This window comes from Lagopus leucura, unplaced genomic scaffold (assembly GCF_019238085.1).
Source record: "Lagopus leucura isolate 7727_CA_CO unplaced genomic scaffold, USGS_WTPT01 Super-Scaffold_100019, whole genome shotgun sequence".
NCBI lineage: Eukaryota > Metazoa > Chordata > Aves > Galliformes > Phasianidae > Lagopus > Lagopus leucura.
In genome coordinates this window covers 12,867,528-12,890,456 of record NW_024962273.1, presented here as the reverse complement: position 1 = coordinate 12,890,456, position 22,929 = coordinate 12,867,528, and positions in this window count along the sequence as shown.

Here is a 22,929-nt window from a genome sequence, read left to right as displayed (position 1 = left end):
AGACAGAAGAAGGGAGAAAATTGCTCCCCCCATTCCTTGTGAAAAGGACAAGATGCAGTGAGCTTAAATTGTAGACAGATATTTCTGTTAGACACCAAGAAGTGCTTTCTAGCAGTAAGTTAGTCTTGCACTGGAAATAACTGCTAGGGGAGCTTGATGATTTACCATCGCTGAGGCCTTGAAGAATGATGAGTGCACTGAGACCTGATGGGCAGTGCAGAGGCATCAGCAGAGCTCAGGGAGAGTGTGAAGCTCACTCAGAGCGCCTCTCTCCCTCTTCCTCCATGATTCAGTGATCCAGCACAACTCTGAATTTGGAAGGTGGTGGGAGAAACTTGTTCCTGCAAAGCTTCTGGTCCATGTTTTGCATATCTAAAGGCTACAGCTCAGCTCTTGAATGTTTATTCCAGAGTTGAACTCCTGAAGCTTTCTTAGTGTGGCAAAGCTTCATCAAGCACCCATGCATGTAGGTGGGAAAATTAGCTAGCTAATTAACTGGCATTCACAAATGGGTTGAAGAGAGAACAGAAATCAGCCACTTTGGAAGAGCAGAGAGATTCAGACTCGTATTAAAACCTCCACTGAGACCATTTCATCAGTGTCAGCACAGGGCAGAACAGGCCCATTGGAGGCAGCCTGTGTGGTACACTTTGATTTGTTTTTTTTTTTTCCAGAGCAGAAGCCAGAAATGTCTGAATCGAACATGCAAACTTGTCTGAGAGCCTACAGACACACTTATTCAGAGAAGAGTATCCACACCCCATCAACCCCTCATTCAGCTACAAGCAGGAAGAAAGTCATGGGGAGGAAAAAAACTATGGATCTGGGGTCATCAGATCAACTCCTTGTCAATCTGAAATATAATCAGCTTTATTCTTAGAGGCATGCTCATCTGTCATTCAGGTTTTGTGTTCAGAGGATGGCAATTAAGAGCTATTAATGTGAGAAAATCATTGATCCAATCACTGTTTGTGCATGATTTGCACAGGCATTAACCTAGTCTGGCTTGCTCCATGAGCATGATTCAGTTATGCAGATAATAATAATGATGGTAACGACAGTAAAAATAGTGAGCACTTATTTCTTGAGCAATGTGTGTATCTATTTATAAAGACACATCGCACTATGTTAAAAATGCTTGAGAAATTACATTTTTTGCTTTGTGAAATTCTGAATTAGTTTTTATTTCACAGACATAAGCAAGTGACTCTTTTTATCCTGCTTTCAGGATAAAAATTTCAATTCCTCCATATTGTTTTTCTACTTCTGTAGGCTTAAAAGAACAAAACAAGAAGAACTTTTTTCCTTTATTTCTCAAGGTTCTTTTTCCAGCTGTTTCTTAGAGGAAAATGTTCTTGAGAGATGCTACTATTAAAAAGAAGCAAAGCAGTATGAAATTACAAGAAAATAATAATAATTTTAAGGGAAGGTAAAAACTAAACAAGATGTAATAAAGACTTATGTCAATTAAAATTCTTAGAAAAAATAGAATTAGCCTTATACCTTCCAGATTTGAGTTCTCCTTTATATGCTTAGGGATTGGAAGAATTTCATGCTATTTCTTATGGGACTGAATAGCAGTCTGCAAATTTGTTATTCTGTCCTGATTTAAGATCAGAAGATGATACCAAATCCAGCTGACACTGCAGAACTAGGCCAGCAGTGTACTAAAATGTTATTTGGTGATGAAACAACACCTGATCTGTAAAAATATCAAAACTAAAGCTCTCCACCCTCCCTGCACCTGTGATTTAATATCTGTTTAAGTGTTTCCCTACTTTCTCTTCATCCCTTAAAATATCCTTTCCCTAAACTCATAACCTATGATTAGACCCCAGGCTTAAAATTTTGCAGATGCTTCTGTGCTTTACTGAACTGAAGCCATAATGAGCATTTGACATCTAGGACTATTTCTTCAGTTAATAACAATATGTGATATGGCATAGGAACTTTTATATCCATCTTGCTTGGATAGAAGACAAAGCAAGCTCAGGGGAAAGAAATCATAACGCAGTAATATCTTAGAGAGGGGTAGAAAAAAGCAATGAAAAATAGTGACACAGCTAATGCCTCTTTGTGCAATTATTCCCACTTTTATAAGTTTGCCCCAATGTGAAAGTTTTCTCCTTTAAAATGGGCTGGCAAAGATAATCTATTAATTCAACAGCACTGGAAAGTTAACATTTTTTCCCTTCATTAGCAAGTTCAAAATTGCATTTTATTTCCATTTTGATGAGATTTTTATGAGTTAGAAGAGATGAAGTTGAACCCCAGGAGCTTAATGGACCCAGAAAGATCGCAGATACAGGATTGAATTCAATGAACCGTGAGGAGTTTAGTAAATTAATTAAATTTAAGAAAATAATGATTTTTTTGTCTGCTGGATTAAAAATGCTAAAATGCAATGAAAAGTTAATTTAATGCTAAAACTTTTTCCCTAAACTTATTTTGCATTGATAATAAATAATTTCTGCAAATCTTAAACAGGCAGAAAAGACTTTTAGAAAAATAATTATTAAACTATTTCCTGATTCCCTACTGTATCCTGAAATCATTTCAATCTAAAAGCTGTCATTTAGAAATATGAGTAGCCCATTTTGGGGTGTCTGTAGGGCTTTTCAGACCCACATCACCTCTGCAACTCTTTGCTTGTTCATGTTGCTAGAGCAGCTCAACTGGTAAGAAGTGGCTGCTCATCTCCTGATGTTTGTAGCTCAATGTGTTCACTTGTGAGCATGGGAATGGCATCAAGCTGTGTGAGGGGAGGTTTAGGTTGGATATTTGGAAAAATTTCCTCTCAGATAGAGTGGTCAGGCACTGGCACAGGCTGCCCAGGGATGTGGTGCAGTCACCATCCCTGGAGATACTCAAGAAATGTGGAGATGTGGCACTGAGAGATGTGGTTTAGTGGGCAATATTGATGGTAGGTGGACAGGTGATCATGGGGATCTTTTCCAACCTTAATGATTCTGTGATTCTATGTCTGTAAGGCAAAGCCCTGAGGTTATGAACTAAAAGACTTTATAGGGACAGGAACTCTTTACTCCCTTTCCAAGTGAAAAGGATGAAGGATTTCAGTTTGCTTATTAAACTGGTAGCATGGTTTGTTACATCCTGGTATAAGGTACTTCTGTGTTTGGCTCCTCTCAGTTACCCTTTTGCAGCACTTACACTGAATGGCAGGCTCAAGAAAAATACTATCTCTAGAACTGTCTTCATGCACTTTTTAAAGACTTAAAAGCCAAAATAATACAAAACTCCAAACCCAGAGATTGATCCTTTTTTTTATTATTATTTTTTATTTTATTTTTTTTCCTATTCTCTTTTTACAAACCTTGTCAGTGGCATTAAAGATCCAGCTCTTCCTATGTCAGTGTTCTGTGTGGTACTGAAGCAGACACAGACAATTTCAGCAATCTAGCAGGGGGTGTTAGTGTCACCATGAAAACAGTGTGATTAGAAAAGCAAAATCAAGTCAACTTCTCTTTCTGTTTTACATACCACTGGAAAGAGTGACGTTTCAGAAGTCTGATATTATTAATGATGTGACAGATTCAGATGTAGCTGTTGGAGGAGTATGACTTTATCCTGCATTCAAAGACAATGCATGAATTTTCTTTAATGATTGGCTTTGTTCTGTGATTAATGACCTGCCACTCAAGAGCAGCTAAACAATCATCAACGCATGGCATCCCATGAAAAAATTGATCAGTGATTGAGAACTGGTGTGACTGAAAACAGAGGGGAAACTTCCTAACACCTATCAGCAGAAGTATGAGTTGAAATCAATCAAGTGATATCTTCAGCACAGGTTGAAGATCTCCGCTGAGCAGGATTGAATCTATCTGTGGTTAAAAACAAGTAATAGGTAGGATTTCAGTCTGTGGGATTCTGTAGAGTTTACTTTTTGTAAAGTCCATCATGAGATAGCTGAAAATGGATCAAAGCAATTGGGTTTCAATCTGTTTCGAATGAGAGGAGAAAAAGCAGGAAAAAGGTGCAAATAGCTTTAATATAGTTGTCTTTGTTGATAATAAAGAAAATTAATCTTTTTGTATCTTGTTTCCATGATGGTGTTATAACCATGGAATTATTCCCCTGAATAATCATATTAAAAAAGCCATCTAATATCTTACATAGAATCATTATTTAATTGCTGTAAAGAGATTTGAAGCACTGTGTGACAGTTTGAAGAATATTTCTGGGCTCAGTTTATGAACTCTTTGATAGTGGGAAATCACTATGTAAATCCCCCTTCTTCTGCAAAAGAATGTGGGGCTTCTCTTTTTTCTTTCATATTCCTCCCTGTTGAGCCAAAACTGTAGAGAAAGTATAGGGCTACTACAAGACTTGTAGAGAGAATGCTGAAAGTCATCCATTAAAATGAAGCTTGCTAGGTAACAAAATACCTCAGTTCAAGATGAACCATTCTTTCAAGTCTGTTCTCTCAAGGGAGGCAGAAGAAACTAGACAGTGAATCAGATACTGAGAAATGTTGACCACTCAATAAGGCTTGTCAGGGAATGCCCTGACTGTGGAGATTAGAGGTTATAAATGTTCTCTCACTGGATATGCTGAGAAGGTCTGAGCAGAGAAGGACAGTCAGAAGAACAGTCATACACTCCTGTTCAGAACTGAGTGGTTTCCTTGATCCCTTGTAGAGAACTAATATCCAAAAAACTCTTATAGCATACCTCATGATGGCTGAAAAGCAAGCAGGTTAAATACACAGAAACACACATTAGTCTTGGAAGAAGTCTGTTTTCTTGTATTAGCTAAAGGAAACAGTTACTGAAGTGTCTGTATGCTTGTACTAATGTGTGTCATCCAACTAGATCAACTCAGAACAAGTAGAATCTGGAAAGGATTTCCTTTACGGTTTAGGAGTCTAAATGATGCCACTTGGCCATCAGGTCCCATTTAAATGAAGGACTAAATGGAGAAAGTCCAGAAAATGCAATGAAAGTGACAAGAGAAGAACCAGAATTACTTTCTAGTCAGGAAAAAATGGAGGTTAAATAATCATGGGGTCAGCTGAATGAGTTCTTTGACTGTGGAGCGTTACAGGGGCTATAACATAAGTATATTAAGTTCTGCTATTATACACCCCCACAAAAGTGGTTTGAAGTCATGTCACAAAATGAATGGGAGAGTTTCTATTTGCCATGATGCTGAGCTGGCTTCCTCAATCTTTGCAGATTGAGCAGGTCTGTTTTCTTGGTGTGTAAAAACTTCCAAAGGATACTGTCACAGAATCATAGGATCATTTGAGCTTAAAGAAACCCTTAAGTGCATCTCCCCTGCAATGAACAGGGACACCTACAGATAGAAAAGGATGCTCAGAGCACCATTCAGCCTGACCCTGAATATCTCAGCTGCAATATTACCACAAGACACTTGGTTTTTGTCAGTACAACAGCCACCTGAAAAATTGCATTCATTCCCATTCAGGTAAAGCTGGAAAAGAGACTAGCATGTGTGTTTCACATAGCATTCTAATATGCCCTGTCCTGCCTTTTGAACATTTACCAGCAATTCTATTTATACTGCAGTCATAGAGGTTGTGATCTGTTTCTTCTTCTGCTTTTATTTTCCACATGAAATACAGGAAAGAAATTTTCTGAAGCCATTTACTTATTTTCAAATGCACCACTATCTTCCTGCAGAGTGAGAAGTAATGGTTAGAAACTCCAATAGGCTATTATCAAACTGATGCTGAGAATAAAATGTGTTGGATAAAGCTTTGATGGAGTCCTGAAAGCAGCTGTAACTACTCGTAGTTTAGAATTACACCTGCAGATTACCCAGATCTCTGAGTATGCTACAATATATACCTTGACCCCTGCCACTCACTGCATTGGGCTTCTGTACCAGTAAGCAAGATTTTGCATTGAAAAAACAAGCCTGGCTCTCATTAGAGTCACTACGAATTTGATGAGTCTGGCATTTGGTTTAAAGTCTATACATAAAGAAAGCAATGGATTAATCATTGTCCCATTACGCTGGTGGTCCATTGGATGAGGGAAGGAGTACAAAGATCCCTGCAGCGCGACACACATCACATTGCCTAACACATGATCAGTAGGAACAAGCTATAGCTAAAGCTCAAGATCTTGCCCTTATTTTCTTTTTATGGATTTTCTTCTTGGGCTTTTCACTCAAAGCAAACAGCTGCCATGCTCTGGGGCTATCCCTTTCTGCCCTTGCTGGGAGGACAAAACAGTCACACCTTGTACAAAGGAGAGGGAATCACAACATATATGCTTTGTATGTGGTAGTTGCTCCTGAGCCTGAAATTTGTCTTGGGACAGAGCAGAAGGTGTTTGGTACACAGAAACCATTGTGATGGGGAGTCAGAGAGGGGTCTCAAATAGTTTAATCACCCATAAAGGGAGAGAGAGGGACATCACTTATTTGCAGAACATATTTGCCACTGGAGCCACTGCCAGTACTGGGTGGTGCTTGTGGTGACCTGTGTTAGGGTAAGAAGATACTTATTAGAGGTGAGTAAGCAGGACAGGGCCATCCCTTTTCTCCCCATATTCCTGCATCCCCATGGCACTCTCAGGGAATAACATAGAGCTGGAAACTCTTGTTCTGAGGCTGGAGGGACCACGCCTGTCCTTGGGCAGTGAGGAAGTGGACCCTGAGGAGAGGGAAATGAGCTGTTAAGTTACATGCAACACATTTGATGCTTCTCTTTATATTCCATACCCCAGTGCATTATCCAAAGTAATTTAAGTGTCTCAAGCTCTAGTGCTCCCATCACTTTCCCTGGCATGTTATTTTGCAGGCTAACTCATCTTACTATTTGCATTTTTTTTTTTTTCATGTGAAATTTGTGAACAATTATCCATCCATCCTAATCCTTTAATTTCACTGATTTATTATTATTATTATTTCTTTTTGTTTGTTTGTTTGTTTGTTGTTCTGCTACATGATCTCTTTTCCTTCTCATGTCTCCTGCCTCTCTTCCCAGCTCCTCTCCTATTCATTTATATTAACAGGACATGAAGTTGGGAGTTTTCAAAATATTTATTCAAAGGTAGAGTTCACTTGCCTAAAATTAAGTCTTGGTAATATATCCTGACTAGGACATCAATGTAAGTTAGAAAATCACCAGTTGTTTGCAACTGGCTTCCTACATCTCTCTATTTACTTTCTTGTTCCTTACCACTTTGGTCATCAATGAAATAGTTTAGAAGTGAATTGAGAAAAAAAATTCAGCAGATGTTGAGGCCATCGCTGTGTGACCCACATAAGTACGAAGATCCAAGTCAAACCAATTTGGTATTTGGCCAAGAAGCTCTCATCCTTTTTTTGTCTAAAAAGTTATTGTAGATGTCACCATCACACAGTGCAAGTGTATGAATTCAGTCATCAGAGAAGCTACTGTTTTGATAGGATTTAGATGAGAGTTTTAAAGGAAACAAAAATCAACATAGAAGCATGTCTGCTTAGTTTTGGTATGCAGAATTTTAAAAGTCTAAAGGAAGCAATCAAAGCAGTTCCTAGAAATTATAGAAATGATGTTGGGCAACAAGGACTGTTGATTTCATTACTGTTGTATGGAAATGAAAAGGCCTACGTGCTACCTGCAACAATTGAACAGATGGTTTTGTTATCTACAAAACCTAATGGTATACAAACACTTTTTATTTTATTTATTAGAATCCCTCGAAACACATCTTGCAGTGGATTTAGGAGGATGAGCATTTTGGACATATTATAACCTATGGGTTTAATAACTATAAGTTGTTTTCTCTGGCTGATTTAAAATATACTTATTCCATAAGAGTATAGTGGATGGTTTTAATTAACACCTCAACAAAAGCAGTTTTTCAGGTGGGAGGACTGAAATGTGAGCTGACAGAAGGAAATCTTTTCTGTGTTTGTTCTTCTCAGAGAAAATAATTTGTCACTGGAACTCAATGACACTAGACATCACCCATGAGAAGAATTTGATAGGATGAACAGTAATATTTTGACAACTTACAGATCTTCTATTGCAGTGCAGAAAGATGTTAGGATATAAGTCTTCATACTTCGGGGCATAATATCTCTCATTAATGAAATCTTGGCCAGAGTTGTCTCTATATTATTTCAGTTTATATGACTGTCCTAAAAGCTTCCTTTGAGGCTGTCCACCTTTCAGAAATAGGAAGAAAGTATTCCTCTTCTGAGCAAGGTGGCAACTTGCCTTTTGTTTAATCTGCATTTCCTTTGAAGAGATAAAAAATTAAACAGGATTTTTGTGCTGCCACCTAACCTACTCTACAGCCAGTTCTTCAGTATCCATGGGATATACGCATCACAGGTGACACCCCATTGAATACTGGGGATACTGTAAAGATACCCAGAAACAGGATAAACAAATAAGACCGCTCCAGGAAAAAAGGAAAAGGTTAGGGGATGACCTGCAAGGGATGAGCTCTGGGGAGAAGAACCTGGGTGTCCTGGTGGACAACAGGTTGCCCATGAGCCAGCAGTGTGCCCTTGTGGGCCATTGTTATCCTGGGGTGGATTAAAAAGAGTGTGGCCAGTAGGTCAATGGAGGTGATTGTCCCCATCTACTCTGCCATGGTAAGGCCACATTTAGAATACTGTGTTCAGTTCTAGGCTTCCCTGTTAAAAAAAAGACAAGAAGTCCAGCGGAGCACCACAAAGGTGATAAAGGGCCCGGAGCATCTCCCATATGAGGAAAGGCTGAGTAACCTGTGTCTGTTTAGCCTGGGGAAAAGATGACTGAGGTAGGATCAGGTAAATGTTTATAAATATCTATAGGAGGTGGGAGGCAAATGGATGAGGCCAGGCTCTTTTCAGTGATTCATAGTAATAGGACAAGGAGTAATGGCCTAAAACTTGAACACAGGAAGTTCTATACTTATATGTTCTATGCATCATGAAGAAAGCAAGGGATGATTGTGTGATTCTGAGGGTGCATCTCTGGGGAAGAAATAGCAGGAACTAATGTCCAGAACTGAATACCTGAACACATAAATCTCTGTGTAGCATTGATCTGCAAGAAGATCATGGGGTCTGGTCTGTGAGGAACTTTTTCACTCAGGAAAGAAACTTCCATAGCATAGAAGTTATGAAAGTGTGGCAGCACATCTCCACTTAGATCTGTAATGCTGTGAGACATTTTCATGCTTCTGGAATTATGTCTTGACATAAAATGTTAAACTGCAGGCTACCACACAGACATCTCACTGCTGCATGGATATTAGGAGCAGTTTGTCAGGACTGTGGAGGGCCCAAGGAAAATGTTGAAAAGTAAATGCCATGTGGGGTGGGAATGAGTGAGCAGGATGTGGATTACTGAAACAAGAAGGAACACTTTTGTTTTTCCATTCTTGCTCAAAATAGAATAGGAAGAAGATTGAGGAACAAGCATTTAAGAAAACAAGCTTCTGTATGTGTAAAAGTTCTGCTTCTTCCTGCATGGATATGCACGTGAGGTTATACTGGCATATACAGTCAGCACCTGAACAAGATAGGGAATTTTTCCATTGCTCCAGAACAGATATAATAGTTTGGGAAGTTTGTTTGAACAGAGATAAGCCTTCTTGAGATCACAAATCCTAAAGCAGTTTATTGGACCTTTGAACTCTGATCAATGTTAACATTTTCGTATAAGTTCTTTACATTTTGTGCAGACTGACTTACATACTTCTCATCAGAACTTCAACTGAATATGGTAATGCTCTCTCTCTTTGGTTCTCTATTCATTTAGAGTGTCCCGAGAGGGTCATTAATGACCAATGATTGGAAGTTAAGAAATTTTGGGGCGTAATCTGGAAGAGTTCACTCCTGTTTACAAGAGAAAGGTTAATAATAGGTATATAAAAAAGCAAGGTTTGTAATGAGAAGTCATGTATTTTTAATAGAATTTTAAAAAACAGGCCAGCATCTGGGCAGTGAAAGCTTTCATTAAGCCTGACTCCTATACCAGTAGGCCAATGGTTACAATAATGTTACTTCTGAAAGAGCCTTTTTATAGCAATCACAGCAGTAACTCTCCTCCTGTGTGTTGTATCTGGATAAGAAATAACATATTCTAAATTTATAGCAGCAGTCTATAGGCTTAATTAGGACTTGTGTTTCATTATCCTGATCTCTAACACCCATCTGGAGATCTGGAGGTAGTTCTTGCCTCCACATAGTGAAGGTTCAGGCTTACAGGCACAGCTTTGTTGTTGGATACTGACACCATAATCCTTTTCTGCAGCAGGATAACCTCTATTCATGGCAGGTGAGCCACTTCAGTATCTTAGAAAGGCTGTACATGAGAATTTAAGTAAAGACAGGACAGCGCAAGTGAGCCTATATTTTCATATTAAGCCAACATTTTCTTGAAAGTCCATTTCAAATTTTTGGTAATGCAGAACAGGATGTAAAGGAGTACAGAAGCATAGATTTATGGTCATAACATTTGTAAATATAGAACATACTGAAAACTGTGATTTTTTAAAATAGAAACTAGGGAGTCTATTGACTGAAATCAGAACTGCTCTCTCTTCTTTCAGCTTGCTTATTTCCAGCTTCCCATCACAGAACAGTTCACTGTTACTCTGGCACTCAGGAGAGTTCTATTACTTCTATGACTTAGTCAATGTAGTTCTTTTCTCATTATGTAAATAATATTAGTGCTTCTCTTGTCTTCCATTTTTAGATGGCAATTCTTTGGGTTTCCCTCCATGAAGCTGAGAATGAAGCGAATCTGACCCTGGTTAGGACATACATTTTCTCCTTTATTGGTTTCTTGCACAAGTACTTTTTCAGAACTTTCCCAAGATTTTTTGTCATGTCCTTTTACTAAAAACGCTGCATTATCACACTGCTTTTATATTAATTTTATAAAACTTAACATTTACTGGTGAAAACATTCTTTTTCTATGTGTCTGTCAGCTCCATTTTTAAAAAAGCTTCTCTTAAATTACTAGGGGAATCAATGGAATTTCTCTTCATGGGGAATAATAGGACCCATCTTTTTCATATAGTGTTTTGGCTGCTTACAGGGATGACAGAGATGCAACTGTGTCAAAATCAAAATGGGACAACTGTTTCAAGGCAGAGTGCCATATCCAATGAGCCAGGCAGAAGTGAAGGAAAACTAAGTGGAAAATGCTGAGAGATTTCATAGAGGAGGGCACAAGATATACAGATGTAGACTTACATCTGCAGATGTAAGGACTACCAGGCAACAAGACTCTGGGTTTTATGAGACATGTCTCCATTTTATTCTACAGTCATTCAACTTGTACCTGATTGCAAATTGGTATTTTCAGTTATTGCCAGCAGAGAACAATGTGGGTATATGTTGTATCTTAGATAAATAAAATCTTTTTAGAATATAGTTTCATTTCCTTACTGCTACCTACTAGGAAATAGCAGTGCAAGGATGAAGCTCAACAGCTGTCCCTATGATCAGAAAGTGATTTTCATGAGGTTTGGAAGTGACACCAAGAGAAAACACTGATTCATGTTCAGCCTTGTAGCAGGCATACCAGGAGCCTAGATTGATAAGGAGCTAAGACTGGTAAATCATAATGTAAATAAAAGCACTATTTTTCATGCAGCTTATTTACAATGGCTTTAGTATGCTACATTTCCAGGGAAATATATGTTCTTGTCAGGAAACTTCAGGGGAAGTAAATGAGTTTGAATCACATGAATAGGTTTAAATGCCATGGCTGGAATTTAGTAAACTATTTTGCACTATCTCTTCTTCTTCATTAAAAGTGGAACATTTTTCTCTGTCTCTTGACATACTTAATAATAAGGCTGGATTACCCGGTGGGACATTGGATAGGAGCAGCTTCCTTTAGCTTTTCTGAAAAATTTTGCACTTTAGCATTAATTCCTTATCACAAGTCAGAATCTGACTCTGAATCAATATGTAATGGAGTCTGGAGCCATGAATATTCTTTCTGGTTTCTATTTATCTGTGTATCTCATAGTTTATAACCCAACCATCATTGCAGGATCCGAGCAATTTCCACAAATAAATAAATATATTCAGTTCTTATGATCCACACTTCTTTTGATTTTAGGTCCAAATTCTGCTTTTAGGAAAAGCAAGAATATGGGATTAGTAAAATGTACTTCATTTATGACCCCAAAAGATGACTGTTAGGTTTTTCCTGAGGTACAATGCTTATATATCCCTAAATTCTACCGTCTCACAGAAATAGCAGAGTTTGTAGGATGTTGTGGAAAACATGACTATAACTGCATTTCTGGCTTTTCATGGCAATGTACACATGCAGCTAGATGGGATCTGTAGAAGTCCCCACATTCTTCTGACTGCAAGGAAGCAGGATAAACCCTTCCTCCCCCCATGGTGGACAGGATATTTAGGAAGAGACAAATTAGGAAAAAAAAAGTGCAATTTCTGGGGGAAAAGCTAGGAACAAGACATGGTCTTGAAATCTCAGGTAAACTAAGAATGTGAAGCTATTAATGGCATAAGGCAACCAACCATATGTGAAACATTCTTACTTCGTTATGAAGACTTATTGTACACGTATCAGACAATTCACAATTGCTAATTAACTTCATGTGGAAGGTGCCAAAATTTTATGAAGATCAATGACATAATAAAATCCATACTTAGGATGGGAGTATGGGTTTTGAGTTTCAAATGAAGACTCAAAGTGAAGACACAAGTGATAACAAAGTCTGACCACCTGTGCAATTACTTACTAAACAATCTAATCTACCATTTTCAGGAAAGAAGCATTGTAGATTCAGTGATATTAGGACTTTCCCTGAATTGATAATACCTGCATGGTCTGCTTAATTTTCCAGGCTACTTTATTTTCCTTAAATTTGTGGGCAGCACAGACAGGCTTTCCTATTGGGAGTTTATTGTCACTTAAAAAAGATGGAAGAGGATAAAGGCATGAGAACAAAGCAAGAGTCAGGAAGTAGAAAGAAAAACTGAGCCAGAAGTTCAGGGGTGCAATGACTTTCCATCTTGTGTATTTCTGGAAACATTTAATATCTTCAAGATCTCTGTTCATTTGTCACGTTGCATTTATCTTGGCCAAGATAGTGAAGACTTCTTTGGAAACTAAACAGATGGGCATACACATGTGCACACACCCCATGGCCATGTAAGGAAACTGTCCTGATAAAAAAAGAGTATAAAGGGAAGTAGGAAAAGATATTTTTGAATTATTAATTTTCTCAGTACTCAATAGACTCGCCACTCTTTGAAGCTGCAGCTGCTTATATTTACTTCCCTACAAAAGCCTACATCCAACTGTGGATTATTAAGTACTTCATTGCATAGAAACTCAAGAAATGTGTATATATTCATTATCCAAAACTCAAAAAAGAGACAGCATTTTCGTGTATGTGATTCTCAGATGTGTATGATGAAAATCAATGACTTCTATTGCTTCTAGGGTGAAGCAGACACTAGAAAACAATCTCAGAAGGGTCATTCAGCAGGAGCAGGTATAAATTAAAACATGTTAGAATGGTCCTCCATTCTGTAATCAGAAGGGGGGTCACGTACAATGGGATTTACCATAGTTTACTTTTCTTTCTTCCCATTTTCATTAATCTCCCTCACAAAGAGCTGTGAAGTCCATACTGAAGGTTCTTTAAAAAGCAAATAAAACTTGTACATTAAAAGACCAGGTGAATATTCTAGATTATTTTCTAAGAGCAAGAAAAAGGGGGATGCAAATGGGAAAGATGATTGAAGAAAGTAAAAAGAAAAATGTTTTGTCATAAAGTAAGGACTTTTGATGTTTATAGGACTAGTAACAGTGATGGTTGCCTTATACCTAAAATGGCTGTCCCAAAACAAAGTTACTTCCCAAAAAAAAGAGAATATTTATCTATTACATAATCACAGAATCACAGAATCATTAAGTTGGGAAAGACACCACTCTTTCTGAGAAGAAGTTTTTCCTGATATCCAACCAGAACCTCCCTTGAGACAACTTGAATGTTGCCTCCTGTCCTTTTGCTGTTAGCAAGGATAGGAGACTAACTCCCACCTTGCTCCAACCTCCTTTCGGGAAGTTACAGAGAGTCACTCCTGAGCCTTCTCTTCTCCAGACTTAACAATCCAGGTTCTCTCAACTGCCCCCCACAAGATTTCTGCTCCAGATCTTTTGCAGCTTCATTGCTCTTCTCTGAACACACTCTAAAGCCTCAATGTCTTTCTTGTAGCAAGAAGCCCCAAAATGAGCATAGCACTTGAGGTGTGGCCTCACCAGCAAGTACAGAGGGATGATCGCCTAGTCCTGCTGACTGCACTAGTTCTAGCTGGGATTCCATTGGCCTTCTTGGCCACCTGGGCACACTGCTGGCTCATGCTCAGCCAGATGCCAACTGACATCCCCACATTCTTTTCTGCCACACAGCTTTCCAGCCTCTCTGCCCAAGCCTGTAGCAATGCATAGGGTTGTTGTGGCTGAAGTGCAGGATGCTGCACTTAATCTTGCTGAGCCTCCAGTCAATCTGCGGCACATATTGCTTCAAGGTACACTAATATCTTAGATTCCACTTCAAATGAAAAACATACAGGTTATTTACATAGGGCAAAGAAATTTTTAAAATTACATAAATTGATGTATGAAAGTGAAAATTACATAGAAAAGTTTATGAATCTTGATATAATCTAGCATTTAATGAGTAGGAATTTGACACAGTAATGTGTATTTGTCAACTGTGAATTCTCTGACCCTTTCTTCTTGAGAATATAGTATCAGACATTGTTCCAGGGACAAGATATTGTACTAAATGGTCCATAATTTCCTCCAGCTAGATGATTTCTCTGTTTCCAGTGATGTGATCTGTCAATGGACAAAAAGTATGTGTCTCTAAATCTTGCATGAAGTTAGATCTAGCCACTTGCTAAAGTACAGTGCTACTGCAGCACAAAATGGTACAGTTTCATAAAATGCACAGTATTTAATAAGCAATGTGATACAGAAGGCAATAACTATTAATACAGCCACTCCACTGAATTGATTTTAGCATGATTAAACTTTTCTTTACCTTATTTCACAGTCCATTTAAAACATTCTATTTTTCTTTTAATGGCAAAGGAAAATCTGAGCTTTAATAAAGCACAGCAGCACAAAATCAAGGCAGCATATGGCACACATGAGCAGAAAGCATTATCAGGAAAAAATCAGCAGCACCAAAATCAGAAATCCAGACCTTTATGCCATATAATTGACTTAGGTTTAAGAATATCTGTATGCAATGACAAACTGTTAGCAATGGGCCATGTTGTGTTTTGCCCAGTTTTTGTGGAACGTGGTCATGCAAATAAATGCATCTCAGTGGGAAGTAGTTTGAAGAGTTTGTAAGATGTTTACTATGCCTTGGAAAGTAGCTGTATGTTCAGTTTTAGACATTTTAAGCAAAGCTTAGATCACTTCAACATCGTACCTTCCTTGCTTTCCATGAAGAGTTCCTAGTTTCAGGGAAAGAACCTCACAAAATACAGGCCAAGTTTTACAGTATTGCTCAGGACAGGAAATTAGAACAAGGTAGGGTGCTGCTTATTTGCTGAAAACCTAACCCTAAGCCAGGACTGTATAGCTGTATTTCTCAGAGCAACAATACAGGCATTGTTTCTTGAAAAAAAAAAAAAAAAAACGTGGATGGGGAAGGTACATTGAATAATCAACTGACTAATGGTGAAAAAGAACTAGATGTTCTTCCTAAAGTTGAATTTGGACAACCCTCCTCCATCAAGAAGTCCTCTTCTTCTCTCTCCTGTGAACTAATGAGGTACAGTAATTTCCAAGGAAGAGGGAGCTGTGGGTGTGAATTTCCTCAGAATGAGTTCTCTAACCCTTGGGCTTTTGTGTAACATAGGATTATTTCTGATAGAATTTTGATGAGAAATATAAGCTGCCACAGTGTGTTATGCAGCACCGATCTGGGGGAGAGCCTCTGAGTATACCTTAAGCCTGAGTTGTAGAAAAGTGGAGGAATGTTTTCTATGTGGGTCCTGGCAAAGGCTAGGTACAAAATTGACTTGTCAAGACCAAGATAACTTCTGGAGACAAGTGAGCCAGAGACTGGCATTTGCTCCAGCTTGGTATCAGAAACATCTTTAAGTTCCATTTCAACCCACACCATTCTATGATTCTGTACTGTCAAAAAATTTAAATATTAATACATTAATACTCTCAGAGTACAGTGCATCTGAGGTGCATGTGTGCGTGATGTGGGCCTACTTCTGCCTCTGAAGGAGCAGTGTTATCATAGGTATTGGGTATGATCTGTTTAGAAAAAGAAAATTGTTAAGTGTGGGACATGATAGCTTTGCTAAATGATAAATGGACTGAAAATGAGGAAAGAAACACATGACTGAAAGCATTTATAGTACTGCAACACATCAAGTCCTTGCCTGTCAGTTGAGCCTGTGCGACTGCCTGAGCACACATCCGTGGCTTGCTCCGGCCGTAAAATGAAATGTATTAACTTAAACCGCCGTGGTTTATGTTCCATTTTCTTTCCTAACGAGGGTAGGTTAGGAGTGTTCACAAGGTCATTCCTGGTGCCTGAACGTCTTCACTGACAGATGGCAACTCGATGAGCTGTGGTAACGCCATCATTTCTACTCACGCGCCGGTATCCTGAGGAGTCCTGAGCATTTAGAGCTCAATAAAATCCAGGCTCTCATGCCTCGAGAGAAACAGTTACAAAGGAAACCCACCCCACGGGACCATAGCGAGCAGGCTATGGAAGTTGCTTGAGTTTTCTATAGTCCCTTCTGCAATTTATTACACTGATGTTTTCAAACCTGTCTGTCTGACAGCCCCTGTTACAGCAGACAGGCTATCTGGGAGATGACAGCTTGATCTGTATCTCTTTCACACCTCTTTAGGGATAATTTTGATGTGAGGTAGGTTTTGATCAACTGCCTCCTATCTTATATACTCAGCTAAACATGCTATTTGATTTTTTATTATTATTATTGTGATGGGTAAATATGTCACTCATGTTGTTGAACACACTGGCAACAGAAGATGTAAATATGTCATAGCTGGTGGTTACAAGCCTCAGTGATTACAGGGATTGAATTAAGGCTTATTTTTCTATTCCCTCTACAGATACTGGCAGCTAGTTCTGCCTCCTTTGAAATTCAACACAAAACTTTTGAGATCACATGAAATGAGCTGCTTTCCATAAATGTAAAATACACTGATATTTTTCACATTTCTGTACATTTGTCATGCTTGAAATAAATGGGGCAAAAGAGAGGAATACAAAAGCAAGTGCGAATGGATCTTCTGTAAGATTTTTGAATCAAGAAAGAGAAAATGGGTTACAGAAACTTTACCGGAAGCCCTCCTCTGCCATCACTTAGGCTTCCCAAGTTGTCCTGCAGGAGTCAACAGCAGAGCATGTTTCCCTAGACTGGTGTTTAAGGAATCAAACATCTTTTTACGTCCCTGTCCTTTGTCCACAGGGCGACATGTCAGTGGCAAAAGTGCCCTTATTTTGAAGGACATCAGATTTTATAGAACCATAGAATCATTAAGGTTGGAATTTTTTAAAATTTGTTTTAGTTTCAGGTTTTTTTAGTTCTTCCCCTTTTCATGTTTAGAAATGTTTTTAGTGCTAAAACAATGGTTGCAAATCCACATACAAAGGATTGTCAAGAATCAATATTTACAGTCTGTTTAATGCTCCTTCTAACTGTCTTCTGATGTGAGAAATGGGAGAACAACTCTATTTTTTCAAGATAATCACCGTCCTTTGTTCCGACCAGACAGTTTCCTTGCTGACAGGGCTATGTTTTGTGGCCATGTAAACTCCATATGCATGTGTTTTTTGACAAGCCGTCAAGACCAACCATCTGGAGTGATATCTTGGCATATTTTTTTTCTCACACTTAAAACACCAACCAGAGACAAACAATTTAATGATCATCTTGTAAAGTGATGTTTTAGAATCATATCAGCAGGGAAATGAATGTGCTAAGAATGCTGTTAAGCGTGTTTCCCAGGTGGTGGAATAATTGAAGGTGTTTATTGGGGATTTGTCATGAGAACGTTAACTGACTTAAGATGGCATTGCTCTTGGGAAAAAAGGGTTTGAACTTAATTAGAATAGAATTTTTGGACCTGGCATCATTAGATATTTTTCCAAAAATTAAAAAACTAGAATGGCCTTTTCCGTGGACATGAATTATTCCCAAGAAAGCTAAATGCAGATTTCTTCTAAGTGAGTACATATGTATCCACTGAGGGTTTCTGAATTCAGGGGTAGCTCTCAGATAGAAGACATTCCCCCTCCCCCTCAAGGATGTAATATCATTACCTTTTTTTTTTTTTTTCTCTTGAATACCAATTACCACCTTGGGAATGTTCCCATCAGAGTAAGAGTATAGCCTTGGGTGGCTATGGGGATGGCCACTAGAAGTGATCAATAAGCAGTGGCAGCAATAAATGTCCATTGCCATTGAGGGTGTCGTCTGAGACTTGCAAGAATTCATGTTTTGTCAATTAGCACATTTTAATTAACAAGTGCTATTGAACTAACTAATTGGTTATTGTGCTATCGAGACCCGTGTCAGTGCATTCATGTCTTCAGAGAAGAACAAATACATTTTTTCAGGCAAGGGATTAAATATTTTCTGTGCTACATGACTTCTAGCCCAAGGTCCTGAGTTCACTTTCTATCCATTACTATGTCATAAGTATTAGAGTAGAAAATAGTGTACTATAATTATCTCAAACTATAATTTTGTTCAGGTATGGAAGTGAAGGTCTTTGCTACTTTTACAAAATAGATTTTACAGTATACATTAAAAAAGGCAAGCAATCATATTTTTCCACAGCCTCTTGAAACTGTCTATTAAAATATGTCTGTTTAGGATCCCACATTGAAGACCTATTTAGCCTGAGAAAACATCACGGCAGAGCAGCTGAGACATGCTAAAACAAAGACACTATGGAAATTGTTTTCCTTTATGATTAACTCCTCTCCCAGAGGCTGAACTAACAGGTCTGATAGAATATGGGGTATTCAGTTGCTCGCAGAATTAATCCAGAAATAATTCAAATCCACATGTGCTGAAAATGAGACACAAGGCCACCTGCAACCCTGGAAGGCAGAAACTAGAGAAACCTTGGGTCTGGGTAGAAGCCCAGAATCCAGGATGTAGATTTGATGGGACACCCAAATTCCTTGCAGCATCTTCTGCATGTGTCACTGAATAGAGATATCCTATAGCCCCAGCTATACTGATATTGGAGCATGCATTGCAAGAGACATTGCAATCCTTCATGACCTTCAGTGGATGGGAATAATGGACTGTGCAGCCCTTTAGGAGTTTAGGCTGCAGATGACAGTAGCAATTAATTGAATATATTTCAGACAAACGTTTGCAACAAAGACGTCTCCTCTTTTACTATCCACAGCTCTGTGGGCTATTTTGTTTATGCTCTGTGTATCTTATTTATGCAGCTTTCTTAATATTATTGCTTATTTTCTTATTCCTACTACTGTTTATTCTGCATGTTACATGATTTTATGTCATGTTTTACTAATAGACCTGAACTTTGAAAATGTTGAAACTAAAGATCCTTTCCTATTGTTTATATTTCCAATTTCTTATATTTGTTATCATTAATCATGGCTTCCTTTCTAGGTGGTTTCTTTTATTACCTTGTTATTGATGCAACCAAAGCACATTTTTTTTTCCCTTTTGTGCATTTGCCTTTCTCCAGTTGAGTTATGCCTGTTTCATTAATAAATGACCATGCCTGCAAGGCATTGGGGCACTTAGATGAAAAATGCTGATGCCAAAGTCAGAGCTTTGAGACACTTGTGTCTATTTGAGGTTAATTTAGGCAGCCTCCACAGCCTGTGGGCTTGTATCTGCATCCAGATAGTAGGCAGTCACATTCTGCTTCTTGCACTGCAAATAGAAAGAAGAAAAAAGAGGAATATCTGAGTATAATAATAAAGCATGTGAAGGGTCAAAGTGGTCCTAATGTAAATCTTTTTTCTATATACACTGAAAGAATGATGTCTGTTTAACTTTGGGTGAAGATATATCACAAGGATTTGATGAATGAGCATAAAACAAAGTATTATATATAGAATGTGACACTGGAATTATTCTTGGTCTTTTCTGCTATTGAAAAGGAGTCACTCTAAAGCACAGAATTGAGGAATATTTAAAAATACACTTTATTTTCCTCCCAAGTAAGTAAATAACATTAAGTGGGGAAACATATTGCCTTGATTTCCAGATCTCATACATTTATGAATCTTTAAAAAGTGCCTGCTTATTTATTGCAGTTGTGAAAATTATAATGCTATTACACATAAAAAACAAACCCCCAAATTCAGCATCCCCCTTTGCAGTACTCTGACTGCTATTTTGTCCTCCTCATGTTCAACACAAGTTCTACAGAATTATAAGGTCACGATGATGGATCTTGCTGTACTTCGTTGGAGCTCAGCTCGAAGGATGCTTCTCATCAGCTTTGGTGACATGCTGGATCGTAAGAGAGAAGAAAAGGACTGTGGTAGCAGCAGACCAAATGGCAGTGAGGACAGCCTGAACTCAGCTCATGCAGATGATAGGAATAGTTTCTGCAAAACTTTGATTAAGTTTGCTGGGAGCTGACCATGTGAGACTGATGCAATTTTTTCATCAGTAATCCTCTTGTAGTGCCTTAAATGTCTAAGTGTAAAAATGTAAAGGAAGAAAACACACAGTTAAAAGCCAGGTACACTATACCAAGTTCTCCATACATCCAGTGTCACAAATTAATGACCTGCATGTCATTTATCCTCCACTCCCAGATCACAGCTCCATTTGTCTTTATTGCATATGAGCACTGTTCCTCTTCTCTTGCTATAATTGCTGCCGAGTTTTGGGCCTGATCTGCCAAAACTGAAATAAATTTTCCTTTTGTCTTTGGTTTGTATCAGGATCTCTGGGACAGGAAAGGGAATTTAATCTTTGGATCCCAGAAGAGAAAATCCAAACAACAGATAAACCTGGACTCTTTCAACTGATGACTATTGTGGGAGCGTATATCAGGCTCCACACTGTCACGGGTCCCATAAGACCTTTTCTCCCTCCTTTTTCCTCTTTCATCTAATTTGAGAAAAGCAGATATTTTTCTCTCTTGATGCAGAAGTGGCACACTTTTTGTCTTTCAGCAGCATACAAAGCAAAGCCATTAAAACAGCCAAAGACCATCAAAAGGCAGTGTGGCAGGGCAGTAAAAATGAGTCCACCTCTGTCCCGGAAATAGCCCAATTTTATTTCTGAGCTGCCACATTGCCATAACAAATGGGAACACCTTTGACCATATCTACAGACCTGTGGGAAGGGCATTCCTTATTTCTCCGCACAGTTCAGCACGAAAATTGAGCTCAGCCTCTGTGCAGTCACGCTCTTTTATTTATTTTTTTTCCTTTCTGCCCCCTTGTCCATTATTAATCAGGAGATTTATTATTGCATGGGCTGGATTTTTATTGCATTAGCTACTCAGGGTCAGCACTTGGCTGCTCACAGTCTGCAGTAAAGCACCTGCCCTCTCCACTAGAGGTAAAATCTGATCCTAACTGAAAACCCAGCCTAAAGATAAAGATATTTTCTTCATTTCTTATTCTTACTTTACTTATCCCAAACAATTCTATGAACACTGGAAGATGTAAAGCCAGCCTGGGGGTCAGTCAGTCACAATCTTGCTTTTGATGGGTACAAATTCTAATTCCATGATATTTTCTTCATACTTCTTCAGTTAAAGAGATGGATAGGCATTAGGACACTGCTGAACTGCAATCCCATGTGCAAGGCACAGTGTAATATCATATTTTGCTGACGTATACTTCTTAGGGCATGTATCTACAAGAATTGAAAGAACTGCATTCAATCTGAATAATGAAATCTGAATAATGAAATATAAAAATGTTATTTTAATAGTACAATTTAAAACTTTGAATGACCTTGTAGCTGACAATCTAGTCTGTGTTGGAGGGATCAAGGCTGTATCCTGCCACTGCACAAAGTAACACTGAGCCACCTTATGTCCTTTTTTTTCCCTCTCTTGGACTGTTGCTGTCTCTCTTTGTGTGTACACTGGGATGCAATGGGATGCACATTAGGCTATACTGTAACAGAAATTGTGGATGGATAAAACAACAACAATAACTTTACTTTTTTTTGTTGTTGCTTATTTGCTTTACCTAAGTAACCCTTTAATGCTGATGACTGTAGAGAGGAGTTTAAAAATGCTGGAGCTCAAAATTCAAAGGGCAAATCAAGCAAAATCCTTCTCCCTTCCATTTTGAAACCAAGGACTCATAGAAATTTGATTTACAATTTTACTGCAACTACAGTCCAAGAAACTGAAGTGAAATTTCTATTCTAGCTAAGAGGAATTCTGGCTATAAAGGGAATACAAAGTCCTACATCTCTGTTCTCTTCTGCCTTGGAGAGCCATGAAGGTGGCTTTGTACTCCTGTCTGTCTTGTTTCTATGTCTTCTTTTCATTTACTGGGCATGGTAATGAAAGTCTACTTGGTGCTTCCTCAGAAACCAAAAAGCAGACCATCCCAGCTGACACCAGAAACACCAGTGTGCAGAAGAGGCAGCACTGACCCCTTGTGAGGGTGCACTGATCCACATGGGCTGAAGATTCATTCTGCCAGGCACCCCTAGTGTGCTGCTGGTTAATTCTTGCAGGACATCTGCATCTCATGCAAAGGAACAACATCTCCAGGCTCTCCCTTAGCATTTCAAAGAGCACAGGCATATGCTGCAATTAGATAGTGCTGCTGAGAAAAAACAGCATGTGAGTGAATCCCTGTTGTTAGCAGAGCAAGTGCTGGGGTTCACACATGCAATTCACCGGAGCCCTGCTGCAAATGGCTACTGCTGCCCTTCCCTTGCTCCTACCCAGTGACTAG